This window comes from Canis lupus, chromosome 2, assembly GCF_011100685.1.
Source record: "Canis lupus familiaris isolate Mischka breed German Shepherd chromosome 2, alternate assembly UU_Cfam_GSD_1.0, whole genome shotgun sequence".
NCBI classification, from domain to species: Eukaryota; Metazoa; Chordata; class Mammalia; order Carnivora; family Canidae; genus Canis; species Canis lupus.
Window position 1 is genome coordinate 60,018,391 of NC_049223.1, and position 22,015 is coordinate 60,040,405.

At 43.0% G+C, this 22,015-nt stretch overlaps 2 long non-coding RNA genes across 3 annotated transcripts; one reads left to right on the forward strand and one right to left on the reverse strand.

The window, feature by feature from the left end:
* Positions 1–800: 800 nt before the first annotated feature.
* On the forward strand, positions 801–13,055 carry LOC111092788. The gene is made up of 3 exons (XR_005355023.1): positions 801–865; positions 4,875–4,968; positions 12,057–13,055. It is a non-coding gene; the product is annotated as an uncharacterized LOC111092788 (long non-coding RNA).
* On the reverse strand, positions 1,486–21,554 carry LOC102154600. 2 transcript variants are annotated; one of them, XR_005355021.1, is made up of 4 exons: positions 21,388–21,554; positions 9,689–9,848; positions 8,616–8,818; positions 1,486–2,067 (listed from the first exon to the last, which is right to left on the reverse strand). It is a non-coding gene; the product is annotated as an uncharacterized LOC102154600 (long non-coding RNA). The 2 variants fall into 2 exon arrangements; XR_005355022.1 differs by lacking the exon at positions 1,486–2,067 and adding an exon at positions 6,765–7,859.
* Between the last annotated feature and the right edge of the window lie 461 nt (positions 21,555–22,015).

A 22,015-nucleotide genomic window follows, 5' to 3' on the forward strand; every position in this document is an offset into this window, starting at 1 on the left:
GGTGTGAGGCATAAGGCGCATTCTATGTCTGGGAAGAGGGATAAATTCACTGGGGAATCACTTCTTTATTAGCCATGCAAATTGGGAACTCTTGCTCTAATAATAATATCATTAGTAGTAATATCAACGCTTACTCTGTGGGCTTCCTATAGGCCAGGCTCTGTTCTAAACACGAAGCTGGTTCCCCTTACAGAAATTTCCAGCAGCCCTTCCACGTAGGTGACATTACTGTTGTATCAGGTTGATCACCTTGATGAGACCTGCTCTGAGCATATGCTACAGGAATGTTCCATACAGTGATTCGCACTGTACGCCTTGCACGCAACTAGTTAGGAGCGGGACTGGGGTCTGATCCCTGGAAGGCCAGCCTCCGAAGCCCATGCTCCAGGCTCCTTCGTTGCATCTCCCTGGTGTGAAAATTAAGACCGGTGAGAGTTAATATTTAGGGCTCGAACTGATGGCAGGGCCCTTGCCTGAAGTTTGGGGATTGCTTTTGGTGCTTACGTTGTAGGAGCCAAGGAGTTTGTTCGGCTACAGTGGGAGCAACGTGCTCTAACACAGCAGCGTGGGAATTCGTGATATGAAGGTGTAAATTCAAGTGTTACTTCTGCCTTTTGACTGGCTGTGTGGCCTTGGGGAAATCACTTGATTTCTCTGGGCTTTGGTTTCCTTACCTGTAAAATGGGATAGAATAATTTGGGTCCCAGGGGTGACAGAAAATTGAATGAAATAAAGTACCTAGAAAAACTATAAGAACATCTCAGAAACATTCATGCTGTTACATCATAATGCACCCAGGCCTAACAATGATCCTACCACGAGACCAGCCACAGACCCGCGGGTCTCCCAGGGGATGCTGAAATAAGTAAATATTGTACGACGCTGCGCTTCATATTCAAGGCACCCCCTTCTCTGCTCGCCTTTCCTAACGAGTGCTTGTATGTCCAGGCAGGCACCATGCATGTTGGAGAGAAAGCAGCAGGAGCTTGGACTCTGCCTGTCTCCTCCTTTCCCCCCACCCATTAACCGAGTGAACTGGTACAGTCCCCTTCCCCATTCTCAGCTCTGGCTGCCCCCAGTGTGAGAAGGTGGGGCTGGAGAGGGGCTCCTGCACAGGCCATCCAGCCTTAAACTTTGGCTGCTTTTTTGTGCACAGACTAGCAGCAGGCACCCTTCCTCGGTGCCCTCTGGTTTTGCCATTGTCCCAAAACACCTAAATCAGACTCAGGGTCATGGTCTCATCTTGTTCCTTCCAGTCTTCCTATCTTAGGAAGTGAGATTATCACCCAGGCTTACACCTAGGGGGCCACTCTGACCCACTGTCTCTCTTCTTCCTCATCCAGTCCACCAGCGTTCTGTTCATCTCCATGTCATTTCTCAACTCTGTTCACAGTTTACCATCTCTACTGCATCTTCCTTGGAAATTCTTAAAATAATCATAAACTTACAGAAAAGTTGCAAAAATAGTGCTGAGAGCTATGTATACCCTTCACTCCGCTTCTCCTTATTATGAACATAGCACAGACCCCCGCGTTTCTATCCTGGACACCTACGTGCTCACTGGTGTCCCTGCTCCATGCTTATCCCTGTGATCCACTCTCTGTGGGACAAACGCATTGCCTTTTCTTTTAATCTCCAAAGATTTCACTGCACACTTTTGCTCTGCATTTTCATTATGAAAGTTATACGTAGTTAATTCAAGTAGGGTAAGATGGCACACAATGGAAAGTAGGTCTCTCTCCCATTCCTGATCTTTCTCCAGAGGCAACTAGTCCTACATTGCATGTTTTCTGCACATGGGCAAGCTTGTGTGGGTGAATAGTTTTAAAAATATCCAGTGTATGATACATGTTTCGTGCTTTGTTTTTTAAAGCTCTATTTAAAAAACAATTTTGGGGGTGCCTGGGTGGCTTAATCGGTTGAGCACCAGACTCTTGATTTCAGCTCAGGTCATGATCTCAGGGTCATGAGATAGAGTCCTGTGTCGGCTCCGTGCTCTGTGGGAGTCTGCTTGAGATTCTCTCTCCTCCCTCAGCCTCTCCTCCTGCTCTTGTGCTCACACTCTTTCTAAAAAATAATAGTAATAATAATATTAATATAATAGTAGTAATAATAATATTATAATATTAATGATATATATTATTATTATTATAATAGAACAGAATACTGTGTCAGAGAGAACTGGGTGGTACTTGAGTGCCTGCAGAATCAGGGAGGACTTCTTGGAAGAGGTGACAATTAGACTTAAATCCCAAATGAAGAAAAGTCAGCCTATTATTTTTGGGCTTAAAGAAAAGTTATCAAAATAGTACAAGTTTACATAGACCCTTCCCCCAGCTTCCTCTATGTTAACTGCTTCTAGAGTCACAGTAAGTGATCAAAACTAGGAAATTAACATTAATACAAAACTATCAATGAAACGACAGCCCTCATTCAAATTTGATGAGTTTTTCTCCTGATATTACAACATCAATGTTCCAGGATTCAATTCAAGATACCACATGGCATCTAGGGTTTTTGAGTTTCCTACCGGTGACAATTCCTCAGTCTTTTATGACGTTGGAAGCGCGCTGATCTGGCATCATGTGGAATGTCTATTAGTTTGGATTTGTCTAATGTTTTCTCACGATTGGATTAAGATCATGCAAATTTGAGGCACAGATACTGCATTAGTGATGCTGTGTCCTTCTCAATGTGATATATCAGGGCGTGTGTGGTGTTAACACAATCCTCCCTAATGATATCAAACAAAGGTGTCATGTTTTAACAACATGCCACTTTCCTCCAGTGGCTTCTCATTATACTTCAGAACAAGTCCCAAGTCCTCAGCAAGATCCACCAGGGCCTATATGATAGGCCTGTCTGCCCTTGTCTGGACCCCTGCATGCTACCTTGCTCATACTCAAGACAGCTGGCCTTTTTGTGGTCCAGAAACAAGCTAAGATCTTCCTTCTCTGAGGTCCTTGCATTTGCTAGTTCCTTTGCAAAGTGTTCTTCCTTGAGGCTGACTTTTCTTCATTTGGGATTTGAGTCTAATTGTCACCTCTTCCAAGAAGTCCTCCCTGATTCTGCAGGCACTCAAGTACCACCCAGTTCTCTCTGTCACAGTATTCTGTTCTATTATTTTCACAGATTTATCACAACCCAAAGCACTTCCTTATTTATGTTTTTATTAGCTTGCGCTCTAGGATGTGAGCTTCCAGAGGACCTCTCCCTGGTCGGCCTTGTTCATTTACCTCTACATTCTAGGGATTCTTGGGCTTTGCTGTAAAGGAAGATGTGTTGGACACTGAGCCCAGAGGGTCTGAGAGATTACGAGATTACGGGAGGGCCAGTGGTCAGGGTCCCTCCCCAAAACGGGGCAACATCTTTTCAGGAAGCTGATTGGGACCAACAAAATAATGAAATTGTGATGACTCATATCAGTCACTTAGCTACTTTGCCTGGACTCACAGATGGTGCTACTCAGCAGATGCTCCAGACTGAACTTGGTCTAAGAAACCTTTCGAGTTACTTGGCTTTAAAAACCCCGTACCAGCTCTTTTCCCCAAGGGCTCCATCCTGTAGACCCTCGGCTCTTATGTTGGGTTGGGTCCCCCTGACGTGCCTATCAGTAAGCTCAGCTCAGCCCTCACTAGGTCTCAGAGCTGTGATTTTTCCTTTGTCGATCCCCAGTGCCTGGCATGGAGAATTGCTTCATAAATGTTTGTAGGAAGCAAGAACCAAAGGAAGGGAAGGATAAAAGAAGGATGGGAGGATTGGAGGAAGAGATGGAGGGAGTGAGAAGTTGCCTGGTGCGCTGCGGCTGTAGGAGACCAGAACCTCACCCCAGCCCTTAGCCTAGATGTTGGCTGAGGCCTGAGTCTACAGCAGTTGGACTTTTTTTTTTTCCTTTTTAAAGATTTACTTATTTATTTGTGGGGGGAGGGGCAAAGGGAGAGGAAGAGAGAGTCTTAAGTAGACTCTTTGCTAAGTGCGGGGCCCAACGCATGCTTTGATCTCATGACCCTGAGATCATGACCTCAGCCAAACCAAGGGTTGTATTCTTAACCTGCTGCACCACCCAGGTGCCCCACAATTGAGCTTTTTTAACTGATTAGGCTCCTCAGGTTCTTGCTACGGATCTAAACAACCACATTTACTCCTTTTGGACAAGACTCTGTATACTCTTACGCTTGATTTCTTTATGCAACTAACTCATTTTAAAGTATACAAGTAAGATGCCTATTGTAGGAAAAGCTGGAAGACAAACCAAAGGAAAATGAAATTATCCACAAACCCCCACTCTCACTCTTCTGATGACCATTGTTGTTTATTTTGTGGTCTATTATTCCAGAGTATTTTTCTGTTTGGATGAAATACACTCACATACACATACACGCATTTAACCTAAACAGGACAATATTGTTCATTCTATTTTGTGACCTTCTTTTTTACTCAGTGTTACTCTTTGGACATCTTTCCTTGTCAGTGGATATACATTCTAAATCAACTTTTGTAAAATCTACACACAGTGGTGTTTTTAAAACCACAGCTTATGACTCTTTAGTGAGTAAGAAAATGAATTTAGTGAGTCAAGATCAATATTTAAAATAAACGAGGCAGAAAAGAATAGTACTAGATGGAATAGAAAAATCCTATGTATTGCATTAGGGAAGATAAGAATCTGTATCAAGATTCCGTGTGATCAAACATATTAGTGTATACTGGGTTGTAATAGAATATGTACTCCTTATGTGAATTCTAGTCAAAAGAGTTTGAAAACTCCTACTCTCCATGGGATTTATCAGAATCTATTGAACACATTCCCTATTCTTGAAGATTTTTGTTGTTTGTACATTGAATTTCACATATTTGTCTAATTACTTCCTTAGGATTTCTAATGGAACTGGAGTGGGTCGTAAGATCATATCCATTTTTACTGCGTCTTCCAGAAAGAAAGAGCCAACATCTACTCCTACTAGCTGGGTATGCCTGTTTACTTACACTCTGACCAACACTAGGTTTTATTATCTTTTAATACTTGCCAACTTAAGATTATTAAGGGTAGAAATTATCATGCTTTGCAGTATGCTATTCTACAGGCTCTATGTGAAGTGCATTATTAGAACATTATGTCCTTGGATTTTATTTTCATCTTCTGAAATGAGTGCTATTCTCTCAGCTTTGCAGATGACGAAGCTGAGGCTACCAAAGGTAAAAATCCTGGCAAAGGGAGGATTTGAATTCCTGCCTGGCTGTGATGACAATGTGCACCCTTTACTGTTGTTCTTAGTGGTGCCTTTCATTGTCATGTTTCATTATGTAGTCCATACCCAGAAAGACTGGAATCTTCCATACGTTTATCACATAGAACTATTTAGAAATACCTTCAGATACATTTTGATGATTCTCCAAAGTACTTATGTTGTATCATCTGGGATTCAGAGCCCAGAGTTTGCCCCAGGAGATATATATATATATATATATATATATATATATATATATATATATATATATATTTATATTTATATATAATATATATATTAAATATGGTTGTGGTGTATTTGCCATGGATGCTTCTGGGTGATATGAGAAGCCACAGTATAAACAAGACAATATCTTTCTGAAGCCTTCATTTAATTGAACAGTTTGAGGGGAAATGTTATTTCTATATTAAATGATCACTGATTTACCATGGAGTATACTATTTTTAAAGTTAAAACACAAAACATCAAAGAAACGTTATCATGCCACAGCAGGTGCACCAGTCAGTATAGGCTCTGTGGTAACAAACAATTACAAAATTTCAGTGGCTTAAAACAACTGATGTTTGTTTCTCTGTGATACAACATGTCTATCACCTGTTACTTGGGGCTCTGCTCTGCTGGATGCTCACACCAGGATCCAGGAGCAGCCCCACTGGGAGTGGCACTTGTCACTATGGGTAAGAAGAAAAGTGTTCTGGGGAGAGATGTCTCATGCCAGCAATTAAATGCTTAGCCCAGAAGTGACTTGTGTGACTTCTGCTTATAACTCTTTGGCCAGGACCAGTCCCATTGTCCCATCTGGCCACAAAGGAGCAGAAAGAGCAATCCTACCATATACTTAAATGTAAAGAGCCAGAAATATTTGGGGAATGGCATAATAGCTACTGTGATTGTTTGGGCTCTACCTTCAGATCCACCCTACTTCTCGAGTCCTCTAGCAATCTTCCAAGGAAGAAAACAGTGTTATTCAATTCAAGATATGGGAAGATAGTATCAGAACTTCTATATCTACCATTTTAAAAACCCAACAAGGTAGAAAATTTCTTCTCTGTCATGCAGTAGAAGTACAGAAGTAAGCAGTCTGGAACTTGGGTGATGGTCGATAGTGAGCAGGATCTAGAGCCCTTCTACTTCTTGCTCCACTGTCATTATTTTACCCAGTGGTTCAAGGAGGCTACTCAAGCTCCAGCCATTATGTTTTTGTTCAAGCCAGCAGGAAAAAATATCTACTTAGGTTCTTTAATAGGCTTATTGAGATGTAATTCACATGTCATTCAATTCATGCATCTAAGGTGTATAATTCAGTGGCTTATAATAGAGTCACAGGCATGTACAACCTTTTATCAGCCAGTTTTGAAACACTTTTGTCACCTCAAAAGATATGTTGTAATATAACCCCCTACACCCTCAGCCTCCTGCAGCTCTAGGCAACCGCACACCTATTTTCTGTATCTACAGATTTCCCTATTCTGCATATTTCATATGAATGGAATAATATAGTATGTGATCTTTCGTGACTGGTTTCTTTCACTTGGGATAATGCTGTCAATGCATGTTGTACCACGTATCAGGACTTCATTACTTTTTGTAGCCAAACACATTCTGTTGTATAGATATACCACATTATGTTTATTCATTCATCAACTGATGGACATTTGGGTTGTTTCCACCTTATGGCTATTCTGAATAACACTTCTGCATACATTCATGTATAAGTTTCTGTGTAAACGGATGTTTTCATTTCTCTTGGGTATATATATACTTAGGAGTAAAATTGCTAAAACATATGGTAACTCTGTATTTTAATCATGTGAAGAACCATCTGACTGCTTTCCAAAGAAGCTACACCGTTTTACACTCCCACCAGCAGTGTATGGAGGCTCCAATTTTCTCACATCCTCACCAACACTTGTTTGTCTGACTTTTTATATAGCCTCCTCATGGGTACGGAGTGGTATTTCACTGAGGTTTTGATTTGTATTTATTTGATGACTAATGATGCAGTTTTTCATGTACTTATTAGCCATTTGTATAGTAGTTTTTGGAGTAATGTTTGCTCATCTCTTTTACCCATTTAAAAAAATTGGGTTATTTTTCATTGTGAGTCTTTATATATTTGTCTTTACACATCCTAGATACAAGTCCCTTATCAGATGTAGAATTTGCAAATATTTTCTTCTGTTCCGTGGGTTGTCTTTTTGCTTTCTTGATGGTATTCATTGAAGCATAAATCATAATTTTGCTGAATTTTGATTTATTTATTTTCTCTCTTTTGTTGCTCATGCTTTAGGTGTCATATCTAAGAATTTTTTTTTGCCAAGCGCAAGGTCATGAAGGTTTACTCCTATTTTCTTCTATGAGTTTTATGGATTTAGTTTTCACATTTAGGTCTTTGATCCATTTTGAGTTTTTTTTTTTTAATCTAGTGAAGCAGGGATCTAATTTTATTCTTTGGCTTATGGCTAACCAGTTGTCCCAGCACCAGTTTTGAAAAGACTATTATTTCCCCATTGGATGGTCTTGACATCCTTTCTGAAAATCAGCAGGGTTACAAGATACAAGATGAGTCTACCAAAATCAATTACATTGGATACACTCACAGTGAACAATCTAAAAAGGAAATTGAGAAAACTCTTCAACTTACAATAGCAACAAAAAGAATAAAACACTTAGGAATAAATTAAGTGAAATAATAAAATAGATTAAAATTCATTAATTTAATAAATAATGAAAATAATGTAAGTGAAAACTTTATGAAACTACAAACATTGTTGAAAGAAATAAAATAAAGTCTAAATAACTGGAAAAATATCCCATGTGCATAGGTTGTAGGACTTAACATTGTTAAAATGTTTATATCCCCCAAATTGGTCTACAAATTTATTGTAATCCCTTTTAGAATCCCAGCTGACTTCTTTTTAGTAATTGACAAGTTGGTTTAAAAATTCATTAGGAATTGCAAGAGACCCCAAATAGCCAAAATAATCTTTTGAAAAAGCAAACTAGGAAGACTTATGCTTCCAGATTTTAAAACTTACTATAAAACAATGGTAATCAAGACAGTTGGTATTGGCACAAGGAGAGACATACAAATTGTTGGAATAGGGTCGAGTCTCTAAATAAATCTACTTTTAAATAAAAAACTCAGGAAATGAAGCTTTAATAGTCTTTAAAGTTATAGATTGGCACTAGTTTCTACTTTCTGTCCTATGTCACAAAGATTGTATGTCCTATGAATTCTACAAGGTTTTCTGAGGAGAAGAGTGGATGGACAGCTTCTCTCGTATTCATTTTTTTTCTTTCGGTACATTTTGAGGAGTTGTACTTTCCACATAGTAATTTAATTGGATTTATAGATAATCTTACCTTGCTTAATGAAATAAGCCTTTTAAAAAAAGGACAAGTGGCTGAAGAAGATTCCATGAAGACACCAGTTAAACTTTATAATAATAATGCCAGTAGAAGTGAAGAAGAGTATGGTGGGGCTGTCACTCCCTCTCTTCACATGGTTCTTTGACCAGCCATAGTATGAGATAAAAACGACGGTTATCTATTAAGATCTGAAAGAACTTGATTAAAAACAATTGAAATTTACAAAAAAGATAATTAGAAACAACATCCCTCCTGTTGACACAATAATAGCTATATAAGACACAATAATAGCTAATATAGGATATTAGCTAATGACAGTATGATGCCCTCACAATTAGAAAAACGTTAAAAATAACTGCTCATTTTATCTTCATCTCATCATTTCAAAAATTCATTTTTTGTATATGTGCATTCATAAAAATCCATTCCTTTACTCAACAAATCATTGATCTAGAGCCCCTGGGGTGTGGTAATAAACAATGCAATTATGTTGCTCTCATGGAGCTGACATTCTCATGGAGAGAGGCTGACAATGAAGAAAAAGCATATAGAATGTATTGTTCATTATACATATTTGTTCAGATGTATGTGTATGTGTGTGCATGAGTGCAATTTTTTCTCTTTGTGGTTCGTGATCATTAAAATTTGGTAACCACAGGTCTAGATATTCAAACATGCTCTTTTGTTATGAATGATGCCTCAAAGGAAAAATTTGAGAGGTACTAACATTGAACCTAATTCCAGAATAATGATAGCTCAACATCCTTTCCTGAGGCTTCCTTCTGTCTACCTTCCTTCTCTTGTGTTATCTTGAACAAAATAAAATTCTAAGAACCAGCATTTTGATTGTTTTGGTATAAGTATTAGCTATATATAAATGTATAAAAGAAACTACTATGAACTTAGCCACTTAAAACAATAGATATCTATCTTCTCCCAGTGTCCATAGGTCAGGAATCCAGGTACAGCTTAGCGAGGTCTGCTGTTCTGGGGTTGAATCAAGGGGTTGGCCAAACTGGGGTTTCATCAGAAGCCTTGACTGGGGAAGGATGCTTTTCCAAGCTCACCTGATCATTGGCAGAATTCAGGGCCTGGGGGCTGCTGGATCTTAGTTTACTAGGGTCTTAAGGTCTTCGTTTCTAACCAGCTGTTGGCCACAGCCTGCTTTCAGTCCTTTGCCATATGGGTCTCTCCAACATGGAGGCTTCCTTCAGCAACACGTGCAAGCTTGGAAAACAAGAGGGAACATTCACTAAAAAAACGGAATCCATATTTTTCTATATCCTAACCATGAAGTGCCATCCCATCGCCTGTGCCATGTTTTTCTTTTCCTTGCTTTTATAAATTAAACTTTCATCATCTGGCTTTACTCATATATGGGATATAAGAAATAGTGTAAGGGACCATAAGGGAAGGAGGGGAAACTGAGTGGGGGAAAATCAGAGAGGAAAACCAACCATGAGAGACTCTTAACTCTGGGAAACACACTGAGGGTCACTGGAGGGGGTGGGGGATGGGGTAACTGCGTGATGGGCATCAAGGAGGGCATGTGATGTGATGAGCCCAGGGGTTATAGGCAACTGATGAATTATTGAATACTACATCTGAAACTAATGATGTATTATGTGCTGGCAAATTGAATTTAAATTTAAAAAAAAAGAAAAAATAGTGTAGTGTCAAAATGAAAACAAATAAATTGAACTTTTGATTTTGAGAAAGTTGTAGGTCCACATGTAGTGGTAGGAAATAATACTAAGAGATCCCATGTACCCTTTACCCAGTTTCCCCCAAAGGCAGCATCTTGCAATATCACAACTAGGATACTGACAGTGATACAGTCCAAATACCCAACATTTCCATAATCATGAGGGTTCCTCATGTTGCCTCCAGTAGCCACATCTAATTCCCTCCTTTCCCCACCCTCTCTTTAGCCCCTGGCAACCATGCATCTGCTCTACATCTCCATGGAGATTACATAAACGTAATCATATGGTATATACATACCTTGTAAAATCTCCTTCTTCCCTCAGGCTTTGTCAGGAATCAGAAATAAATCTGTAGATAAGGTTCCTAAATGGACCCAATGACACAATTTCTGTGTCACATTCGTCTGATTTTCTTTTCACCATCAAATTACTCCTTTAAGTAGTCAATATTTTCATTTATAGAAATGGATTGAAACTCACTGCATTCGATTGGGTTCCCCAGAAACAGACTCTCAGGTGGAGGTTTGTCCATTGGAGCTTGGCCCCAGAGAATACACCTAATGAAGAAGTGAGGAAGGCAGGACTGGGCGAAAGAGAAGAAGAAGGAGAAGCTGTCCCACAGCATTGCTGCCCCTGAGGTCTCGGCTCACTTATGGAGAGCCCTGAAACCAGATGGCAGTTCAGAGTGGTGCCAAAGGGAGGCTGGACCCATATCTCTCCATTCCAGCTCCTTTGATTCTTCATGTACATTTTAGACTCAACTTGTAGGTTCCTACAAAGAATCTTGCTGGGGCTTTTATTTGAGTTGTATTTAATCCATAAATTTATCTGGTAGGAACTGACACACTGAAAATATTGAATCTTCCAATCATGAAACATGGCCTATCTGTATTTATTTAGGTCTTCTTTGATTTCTTTCATCAGTGTTTTACAGTTTTCAGCATACTGATCTTTGCCTTTGCCGTATCCTATTGGTTAGAAGCAAAGAGATGGTTTCTCCCACAGTTCAAGGGGAGGGGACCAGACCAGGGGACGGACACCAGCAGGAGATCATTGTGGAAGAGCTGTAATCCACCTTCTATCACCTCACAACCTCCTGGCTAAGAGGGTTCTGGTATTCATGAGCCCCTGGGTTCTGGGGATAAGCTACTCAGAAGTGGTTCAGAAGAGAGAAGAGTGTTTGTTGTGGTCCTGAGCGGTCCCTCTCAGCATTCCTTCACACGATTTCTGCACATCCTCGGTGCTCTCCTGCTCTTGCCCATGCTGAGCCTCCAGCCTGCGGCTAGATCACTCCCTTTCTCCATTTATCAAAACTCTGACAGCCTTCTGATCCCAGGCTCAAAGACCACCACTTCCAGAAAGGATTCCTTGAGTCCCTGGGAGAATCAAGCTCCCCTCCTACCCTGCACAGGACACTTCATCCTGCCTACTTGTGTAGTTATTCTTGTACAAATTAGGTACATTCTTTCTGTTGTGACAGTAGTGGGTTCAAGCCAAAAGGCTACTTTACTGGCTCATAAAATGGAACAGTCCAGGGGTAGTCTGACTTCAGGTACAGTCGGACTGGAGCAGTGATGTCAGGATCCAGTCTCTTGCATCATCTTCTTCACCACCTCTTTGATTATCCTTTTCCCCAAGCTCCAGGGGCAGCAAGGTGCTTCCCGTGGTTCCAGACAGAGGACAATGAGGCCTAACTCCACTACAAGACAGTGTTCCTTTCATCCCACAGAGGGTCCTTGCTTGTGGCTCACGGCTCTGACTGGACCATATGTCCATCTCCGAACTCATCATCGTGGAGGCCAGGTGGCATGGCACGTGTCAAGGTGAGGCTGGTTGCCCTGAGGAAATCCAGGACATTGGACCAGAAGAAGGAGGAAGGTATTGAGCTAGCTGAAGCTCCACCGTGTCCAGGTCTATTCCCCCCACGGCCTGTGAGATCCCTGAGAGCTAGAATGGTGGCCTTTCCTTTTCTGTATTCCAGCACCTGGCCCAGGACCTAACACATACTAAACGCTGAGTCGCTGTTTGTTGAATGACTAGATGAGCGTGTGGCTGAATGGAACAGGAATCAGCACACATTGTCTAAAGGGCCAGATAACCAATATTTCTGGCTTCGCAGCTCTTGATGTGGTGGCAGAAAACGGCCACAGGCAATACAAGCAGATGGATGTGGCTGTGTTCTAATAAAACTTTATGCGCACTGAAATCTGGGCATCACGTAAACTTCACGTGTCACCAACTATGCCACACTCACCAGGGTGCAAAAGGAGGCGGCACAAGCTTGAGTTTGCTGCCTCCTGGCAGAGAGTACTGCTGGTCAGGAGGCTGCAAAATAACCCACCTCGAGTGTCACATCATCCATCAGTTCCACACCAAGCCGACTTTGTGCGGGGCCCGTTGTTGTGCCATAAACATGTGAAAAGGTAACATTTAATTTAGGTCCAGCATCTGGAGCCCGCGGAGCCCTCATCGGGCTGTATTTACATTTCTGCGTTCCACACCAGTGCCTCTAAAATTGTTAAACCGTGTCGTCGTTGCGGCTTTATTAAACCTGCACGTTGCAGCCAAGCTTGACGAAGGCAGGAGCAGAGTTTCGGCGGGTCCAGCGGATTTGCCGGGCGGGATCCTGCTCCCTCCCAGGCGCTGCAGGAAGCCGAGGCTGTCCCGGCCCCGGGGCCCTGGAGCAGGCGCCCGGCGCCCACCAATTGTGTCTCTAATCAACTGCCTCTAAGCAGGTGAGCATTTATCTCAGTCAGTTACCCCTTATAATTACTGTATTGAACCTAGTTGTCTATAAAATGAATGGTTTGTTCAGACACTTTACCCAAAGAGTTCATTAGGGGTTAAACAAAATGCAATCCCATTTGCAAAGAGTATAATAAATTGTTTCATCTGTGAATTTAGCTGTTCTCCCTAATGCAGACATGGGTGTTACAGTGGCTTTCCCTTGATAGGGTTATGGGTTAATGAAATGCCTTTTCTGTTGCTTATTTTCCTCTCTTCTGTGCTGAGTGATAAGTAGCTAACCAACGAAGCTTGTAATTACAATCTTACAGAAACCGGGCCGATCTGTATATAAATCTCACCATCCAATTACAAGATGTAATAATTTTGCACTCAAGCTGGTAATGAGGTCTAATACTCGTGCATGCGATAATCCCCTCTGGATGCTGGCTTGATCAGATGTTGGCTTTGTAATTAGACGGGCAGAAAATCATTATTTCATGTTCAGGAAAAAATTAGGTTGGTGGGAAGTTAATTTTCTCACCGCTCTCTGAAGCGTAGACAAGAATTTAATGATTTAATCATGATTGTTAGCTCTTTTGCAATCAATTTGTAATGATTGTGTAGCAACTCTCTTCAAGGGAAGCTGCTTTGGAGAGGAGTTTGCAAACAGCCCCGTCCAGGGGGGCTGGCCTTCAAGGGACACGTGACAGCAAGCCCATTAAAGCTGTCTCCAGCGTGACTGACACGTGGGGAGCCCCAGCCTTCAGGTTTCCAGCACTCTCCTTCCAGCAGGGTCTCAGCGCTTCAGACTTCCAGCGCCCCTGACTGTGCTCAAGGAAGGGGATGCTTAGCTGCCCAAGCCTGGAGAATAATTTTGCTGGTGTCACGCGCTGTAGATGTCTGCTTACAAACTCAAGTGCCTGAGATATAGCATAACCCCGTCACTTTCTTTACATTTACTTAATTTGAACTCGGAGACTCGGGCTCCGAGTTTGGTGGGACCTGTAACTTCAGATCAGGTGGGCTCTGCCCCACCTCCCGAGAGGAGTGGACGCCCAGGACCTCCGCAGCCAAAGCCCCTCCTGTCTCCTCCTGCACGGTCCCTTCTGGGTGCAGGGCCCCAGCTCCCCTTCCACACGTGAGACATAAGAACCTTTGAGGAAGCCAGGAATCATGGAACTAGGGTCCAGCCTCTCCTGGAGCTCTGCTGAGATTGGAGCAGGTCCTGGCTTAGATGAGTCTTCACAAACCCCCTCCCCGAGCTCCCTGCTTCTCATGCTAAGGCTCCTCTTGGCCCCCCAGCCTGCTCCAGCAACAGCACACCATCTCTTCAATGGCTTTCCTCTCCCAAATGATCAGAAGAGCCTTTAACTTCAGGCGGCTTCAGGCTGCAGCCCTGCTAAAACTCCAGAGGCCAAGAATTACAAAGCCCGCCCACCTGCTTGAAGGGGAAGATAGAGGGAGAACAGACTCTAATTAATATTTCAATAAATTATCCTCCCATATTGACTCAGACTTCCTCCTGTGTGTTCACCAGACGATTTACTTTCTGAGTGAACCAAACACATTTTCTCTCCCGATATTGGGGAATCTGATTATCACTTGCAGGTATCTGGTTGGTCATCCACATCCTTCTAGAAGTTTATATTCAGCTCTAGCTGGATGCATAAGACAGAGCAAAGGATATCCTGTGTGTATGGCGGGGTGGAGGGAGGTGAAAAACAGTGTTAACATTTATGAATGCATTTTACTGAATTTCAGTGACTCTGTCAATTGTGAAATGTCAAATGTGAAATGTGAAATGTGAAAATCATTATTTTATATGCTAAGAAAGTAAAAAGTCGCCATCTAAAAGTATCATACTGCTTCTTTAATCACTTAGAATTTGTATTTCATACGTAATGAGAGCGCTCTTTCACACTTACATAAACATAGATTTTTATCAGAGATCATTCACTTGTACACTTTAAAAAGAAGACGTTAAGTGAAATAAATTGGTGAAGATATTCCTTAGTCATCTTCATATTCAGAGAACAGATTTTCTGAGCTCTGAGTCATCGACGTCTGTGTTTTCTCAAAAGAATCCTGCACTACTGTCTTCAGAATTTTCCTTCTAAGAAATGACCCCCTTGTGCAAATTTTGACACTTACATGCAGGTAACACCAGTGATGTCATGATTGCTCCCGGCCAACATGCCCCCAATATCAATGATGTGAGGGGAAAAAAAAACGTGCATCTCAAAACTGATGGAGTCCAAGAAGTATCTGGCCTTGAACCAAAGGACATTTTTTCAGCCAGGGCAGGTGGGATGAAGACAGAGAGAGCTTGAGTCAGGCTGTAATGTGAGGAAAAGGAAGCTCAGGTCCAGCTAGCATGTTCTCAATGTAATTACATGACAGGTGAGCTGAGTTCCAGGTTCCAGAAGCTAGGAGCCCCTCTAGGGCCTCCCTAGGGGATGGGGAAGATGGCTGGGAGGGCCCCTAGAGTTGAGGGCAAGCAAGGCAATTGGGGCACGAGAGAGGGGCCCTTCAAAATGCTTTACTAGAGTTTCCACTCCAGGCAGGTGGAATTTTTGGCTACACCATGCTCATTCCCACTACCAGGCTCCCTACCCATGCTATTTATCCCACTTGGAATCCTTGTATATCACCTCTCTTTCTCCGAGCACTGCCAGGGTGTCTTACATCATCATTAGGGAGTGACTTGGCTAGAGGCACTGTCCCTTATGAAAATACAGCTTCCGTGAGAGGCTTTTCAGCTTGCATGCCACTGGCTCTCACTCTCAGTGCCCTGTTGCTATGCACTTGTCTTGTGTTTCCTTGTTCTTATGTGTTCCCTCTCACCATAGGGCCTTTGCACATGCTTGTCCTACTGCTCAAAGGTCTCTTTCCTTGCTCATCCTTCAGGTCTTGGCTCAAGCTTTGTCAGGGAAGTTTTCCCTATAGCCTGAGCAGATTATCCCTTCCACTCATGGAAGACACTATGCCATGTGTCTCTTCCTGCACAACACTGGTCATGGTTGCAACTTCCGTTCCTTCATGTGATTACCTGACAAAAATCTGTATCTCCCACTAGAGTGTTAGTTCCTACAGGGCAGGGGCTTTGTCTGCCAACACAATGTCTGCACATGGTTAAGTGCTGTCTCTCACCCTCTATCTTCATGAATGAACGGATCGTTTATAGATGAATGAATAAATTAGAGCATGGATGATAAACATAAGAGGCAATTCTGGTTGCAGCAGGAAGTACAGCAGCCCCTGCTGAGAGTGTAGTTGCTCTCCGACCAGGCAAGGTGGGTAATTGTGAACCTTTCACGTGACCCTTGCCATGGACCATAGAGAGCCCAGTGAACCCTTGGACAATCATACTGAATGGTGTTGATTTGAATTATCCCTCCTCTTTCTTCCATTGCCGTCTAAATTCTAGTCACAGGGCATTTAATCTCTGAAAAACTGCCTCGCCGGGGCACCTGGGCAGCTCAGTTGGTTAAGCATCCAACTCTTGATTTCAGCGTGGGTCGTGATCTCAGGGTCGTGGGATCGAGCCCCGAGTCGGGCTCCGTGCTTAGCAGTCTACTTCTCTCCCTCTCCCGCTACCCCTCCCTGCGCTCATTCTCTCTCTCTCTCCCTTCCTCCCTCACTCCCTCCCTCAAATAAATAAATAAATCTTGAAAGAAAAAACTGCCACCCCTACTCTACCATCTGCCTTGAGGCCCCATGATCATATATTCTATCTGATTTTATCTCCTGATGACTCCAAGGTCATTCATCTGGACTCTGCAGCTGAAGCCCCAAGAAGGCAGGGAGGGTGGCCCCCTTCTCCTGCAGCCAGCCTGGGACCAAACACCGACTAGATGTGTATGCTGTCCTCAGAGGTGGGGCACCAGCCTCCCAGCAATGCCCTATGTCTTTTCTCTGGGCTTCAGTTTTCTCTCCAATTCTTGATTTAGTTTTTCTTCTTTTCTCTTTTTTACAATTGTAGTAAAATCTACACAACATGAAATGTACCATCTTAATCACTTCTAAGTGTGGTTCTGTGGCATTGAAGCACATTGTGACCAGTGAGCACCTGTCACCACATTCCATTCACAGAACACTTTTCCTCTTGCAAAACTGAAAATCTGTCCCCATTAAATAGTAACTTCCCATTCCCTGCTTTTCCAGCCCCCTAACACCCACTGTTCCACTTTCAATGTCTTTGACTACTCTAAGAACCTCATGTGAGTGGGATTATATAGTATTCATCTTTTTGTGCTGGCTTATTTCACTCTGTGTAGTGTCCTCAAAGTCCACCCATGCTGTAGCAGGTGTCAGAATTTCCTGTCTTCTTAAGAGGGGGGTTGAACCTTATTTTCAGAGAAAGCAGATCCTCCTGAAGCATGATGAGAGCTGTGCCAGTTCTCTTCACCTGCAGAAGTGTGTTCCAGATAAAGAGAAATGGTCTGGGGATGTAGAGACATCCTCGCTCTGTTGAAATCCAAGTTTATCTCTATTTTGACTTAATTGTGGTTGTTTTAGGTAGATTTTAATGGAGACAAGTAGAGAAAAATGACTATTTTTTTGCTAGAAGTCTGTGCTCATATAAAATGTCATTGTTATTATACCATGTAGCTATGATTATAAAACTATAAAACAATTATGCTGACTTTTCAAAGCTTGTAAAACTGAAAACAAAGTATAAGGAGGAAGTCTATCTTCCTATCCCCCAGAGGGAGCTCTGATAACATCTGGGTACTTTTCCGGGCCAGGTAGGATCCCAGGACAGGGCAACAGGGGGACTGGGTGCACAAGTGGGGTTCTGTTAGTTTCTTGTGGCAAGGGGGAAATGTGTCCTGCTATGCCTTTTCTGTGTAGCAAATAAGAATAATTTAGAGTATGAAAAAGAACAGGACCATGCCAGGCACCATGTGAATCTTTCTACATACATGAAATAAGCTAATCCCCACAATGATCCAATGAAATGGACCCTATTACTATCGTTTCTGTGTTATAGATGAGGGGACTGAGGCTCAGAGTGGTACAGTGACAGGCACAGCTGGGAAGTGGCAGCAGGGGGTTGTGGAAGCAGAATCCATGCTCTTAATTATCCCCTGCCTGGCCTCCAAAGCCCTCAGCAGAGCATTTTGTCCATAGAAGGTGCTGACGCATTATTTGCTGAATTTCACTGAAAGTTAAATTCCTTCCTCACCAGGAAGTGTGGGAAGTGGAGTTTCTTTTTGTTCAAGAATGAATATTATACCACACATCCATTAGGGTGGCTACTATTAAAATAAGCAGGGGTGCCTGGGTGGCTCAGTCGGTCAGGTATCTGCCTGCCTTCAGCTCAAGTCATGATCCTGGGTCCTGGGATTGAGCCCCATGTCGGGCTCCCTGCTAAGTAGGAATCTTGCCTCTCCCTCTGCTCCTCTCTACCACCACTACCCCTGTTTGTGCTCTCTCTTTCAAAGAAATAAATGAATAAAATCTTTTTTAAAAAGCCTAAGCAAACAAAAACCCAGGAAATAAGTATTGGCAAGGATGTGGAGAAGCTGGAACCCTTGGACATGGTTGGTGGGCATGTAACACGGTACAGCTGCTGCAGAGAACAGTCTAGTGTTTCCTCGAAAAAATTAAACATAGAATTATCATAAGACTGAGCAGTTCCACTTCTGGGGAGATATACAAAAGAATTGAAAGCAGGGTCTCAATGAGAAATTTGTACATGCACATTTATAGTAGCACAGCATGTTTATAGTAGCTCTCAACAGCCAAATGGTAAAAGCTACCCAAGTGTCCATCGATGGATAGATGGATAAGCAAAATGTGATCTAAAGATTAAAATCAGATGGAGGGAAAGAAATCCAAGCAAAAGCTGATGAAGAGCTTATACTACCAGGAGAATTGCTCAACGCAACAGAGGGAGAGTTGGAGAAATGGGCCTCCATAGACTCAAAGGATTTATATGCAATATGGTCTTTATACAAAAGGAACTCAGGGATCCCTGGGTGGCGCAGCGGTTTGGCGCCTGCCTTTGGCCCAGGGCGCGATCCTGGAGACCCGGGATCGAATCCCACGTCGGGCTCCCGGTGCATGGAGCCTGCTTCTCTCTCTGCCTGTGTCTCTGCCCCTCTCTCTCTCTCTGTGACTATCATGAATAAATAAATAAAATCTTTAAAAAAAAAAAAAAAAAAAAAAAAAAAAAAAACAAAAGGAACTCAGAGTCTTGATAAAAAGCAAGCTAGCAAAACTCAGGCAAGAAATGGAGAGAAAGCAGAAGCTTTATAGAGTAGAATACACCACTGAGAGCAACAACCACCAAAAAATACCCATGAGCAAAAATTCAGACAGGGAGGTGGTGAGCAAATGGGTCAGAGAAAACTATAACACTGAAATGGAAGAGAATCCTAAGTATAAATATCAAAATGATGGGGGGGGGGTTGAGAAACATGGAAGACAAAGGAGGTCAAATGTACACATCTCATCACCTGGTGTGGTGTGGAGGGTATTGGGGAAGAGGCTCAAGCCAGGAGGAACATAGCCAGGTGTGCCTCCAACTTCTCCACCGCAGTTTGCAATTCATGAGGCAATAATGTTTATGATGCTCTCGTAGGAAAAAAATAAGACCCTCAGCCAAACCACCACTCAAGTATAAAGACAACACACTCTCAAGCATGCAAGAACTTAGTTATAAAGGACCTAGGGATCCTTCCTGAAAGAGGGAGAGAGAGAGAGAGAGAGAGAGAGAAAGAGAGAGAGAGGGGAAAGAAGGAAGGAAGGAAGGAAGGAAGGAAGGAAGGAAGGAAGGAAGGAAGGAAGGAAGGAAGGAAGGAAGAAGGAAAGAAAGATTAAATAAATCTAGCCAATTTAGGGATGCATCAAAGTAAAGAATTCTGGAATGAGTAGTGGAGAGGACCCAAGTGGGGCTATTTATCCCATTTTGATACATAAACTCATAAACTCAAACTGAAGAATTTAGGGATTATGGACACAGAAGAGAATGTGCATGTTGTTGACCTAAACTATAAAACTAATGATGACCAAAGGGAAAAGATGAGTGTTATATCAGCGTGCTAGGGCTGCTGTAAAAAGGACCCCAGACTGGGGCGGTGGGGTGGGGGGGTAGAAACGTCTTTCCTCACAGCTCTGAAAGCTGAAAGCTTGAGATCAAGCTTTGGCGGGGTTGGTGCTCCCTGAAGGCGTCTAGTGGTTTGCCAGGAGTCCCCGGTGTCCCCGATCTCCGCCCTCAGTCTCATCCTTGTGTGTGCACCTGTCTCTATGTCCAGGTTTCTTTCCCTTTTCCTAAGGATACCAGTCCTCCTGGGTTAGGGCCCACTCTGCTGACTTCACTTTAACTAGATTTCCTTTGGGAAGTCCTAAAGGTTACTTCCAAATAACCTCAGATTCTGAGATACTTGACGGTGAGGTTTTCAACCTGTGAGTTTTGGAGGACAGGATTCAAACCATAATAAGTAAATGGGTGGAGACTTGAGAGGAAGGACAGATGTGTAGCAGTAAAGTTGAAGTTGTGTAGCTTACCAAAACGAACAACTCCAAACTCTTCATCTTTTTGTGATCTTTGTTATCTTAACTTTACATAGGTCTTGTAGTAAATAAACATGTAGCTGGAAGCTCAGCAACTGCTTTTGGTTTATTTCCTTTTTTCATTAAATTCAATTAAAATTGATTTCTTTTCATTAAACACATTAATTCAAAAACGTTTTAAATCCAAAGCTAGGAAACAGATCCACAAGAGATAGCTCCAGCACAACCTGAGAGGTGTTACACTAGAGCGGTGGGCGTCCAGTCCACCAGTCCAACCCTGGGTGGGACTTGGGGGGCGTGTAACAATGTCTGGAAACATTTCTGACTGGCATGACGTGGGGAATGGGTGCTCCTGGCATCTAGCTGGTAGAGACAAGGGATGCTGAAAACATCTTATGGTACAGCTTGTAAGCTTCTCCCCTCTTCCCACAAAGCATTATCCGGTCCAAAAAATGTCAAATGGCTGAACACCTCCCAGGATTCACTCACAGGCGACAACTTGGCTGTGCTATGTCTCTCAAAAGAATTTATAGTTGAAAAGGCCTCCTCAAATAGGGTGCTGCTCATCCTAAAGGAGTCATTTGTAATGGGGACATTGTAGGCACCGTATCAAGCAAAGAGGGGAGAATGCTTGGGGCAGGGAGAATTTTCTGGGTGGCTCTCCACATTACCAGTGGGCAAACCACAGGCCTCAAGTTCTCATGCAACTGCTCTTTGTGGGCAACCTTGACCAAGAGAACCCTCGCTCTCATGGGCTGCCCCCAAACTCAAACTCAGGCAGCCTCTGTTCCCGGAGGCTCCTGCTTGCTCACCTCATCCTAGGAAGTCTCCCCCTTCCTTGGGGACTTGGCTCCAAGTCCCCTCGCCTGGAACGGCCCCCACTTGGCCATCTTTCTTGAGTGCCTTTGAAGATCTCCGGCTTCTCCGGTCCGGAAGGCGCACGCGGGGTCAGGCATCTGAGCCCGCTAATCGCTCTGTCCTGCCAGGGCCCGAGTGCCACGAAGCCTCTTTTCATGCCTATTTAAAGCCTCCGAGGGGCTTTCAAGTGCTCTCTGATAAATCACGGTAAGTGTTATTCCGGCCACTCCAGCGCCGTACCTGCTGGAGCCCTCCCCGGCGGCGGGCAGCTGCTCCCCATCACTGCATCTCACTGGCGACAATAATTCATTCCACTCGAGCTGACGAGCTTAGCTCCCATTTATTTGCACATTATGAGCTGTGTCACTCCACTTACCCTCTCGACAGTAAATGGTTTGAAAAATGCAACTGTAACAAATATTCCAGAGAAGAGGGGAGGGGGTGGGAAGGAGGGGAAGCCAACCTCTGAGTTCAGAGTCCAAAAAGCCCCAGGTAATGAATAAATAATGCTCTCGAATTATCTCAATCAGCGACAGCATCGGGGATGCCACGGATACTTTCAAGTTTCCCTGGAAAATAAAT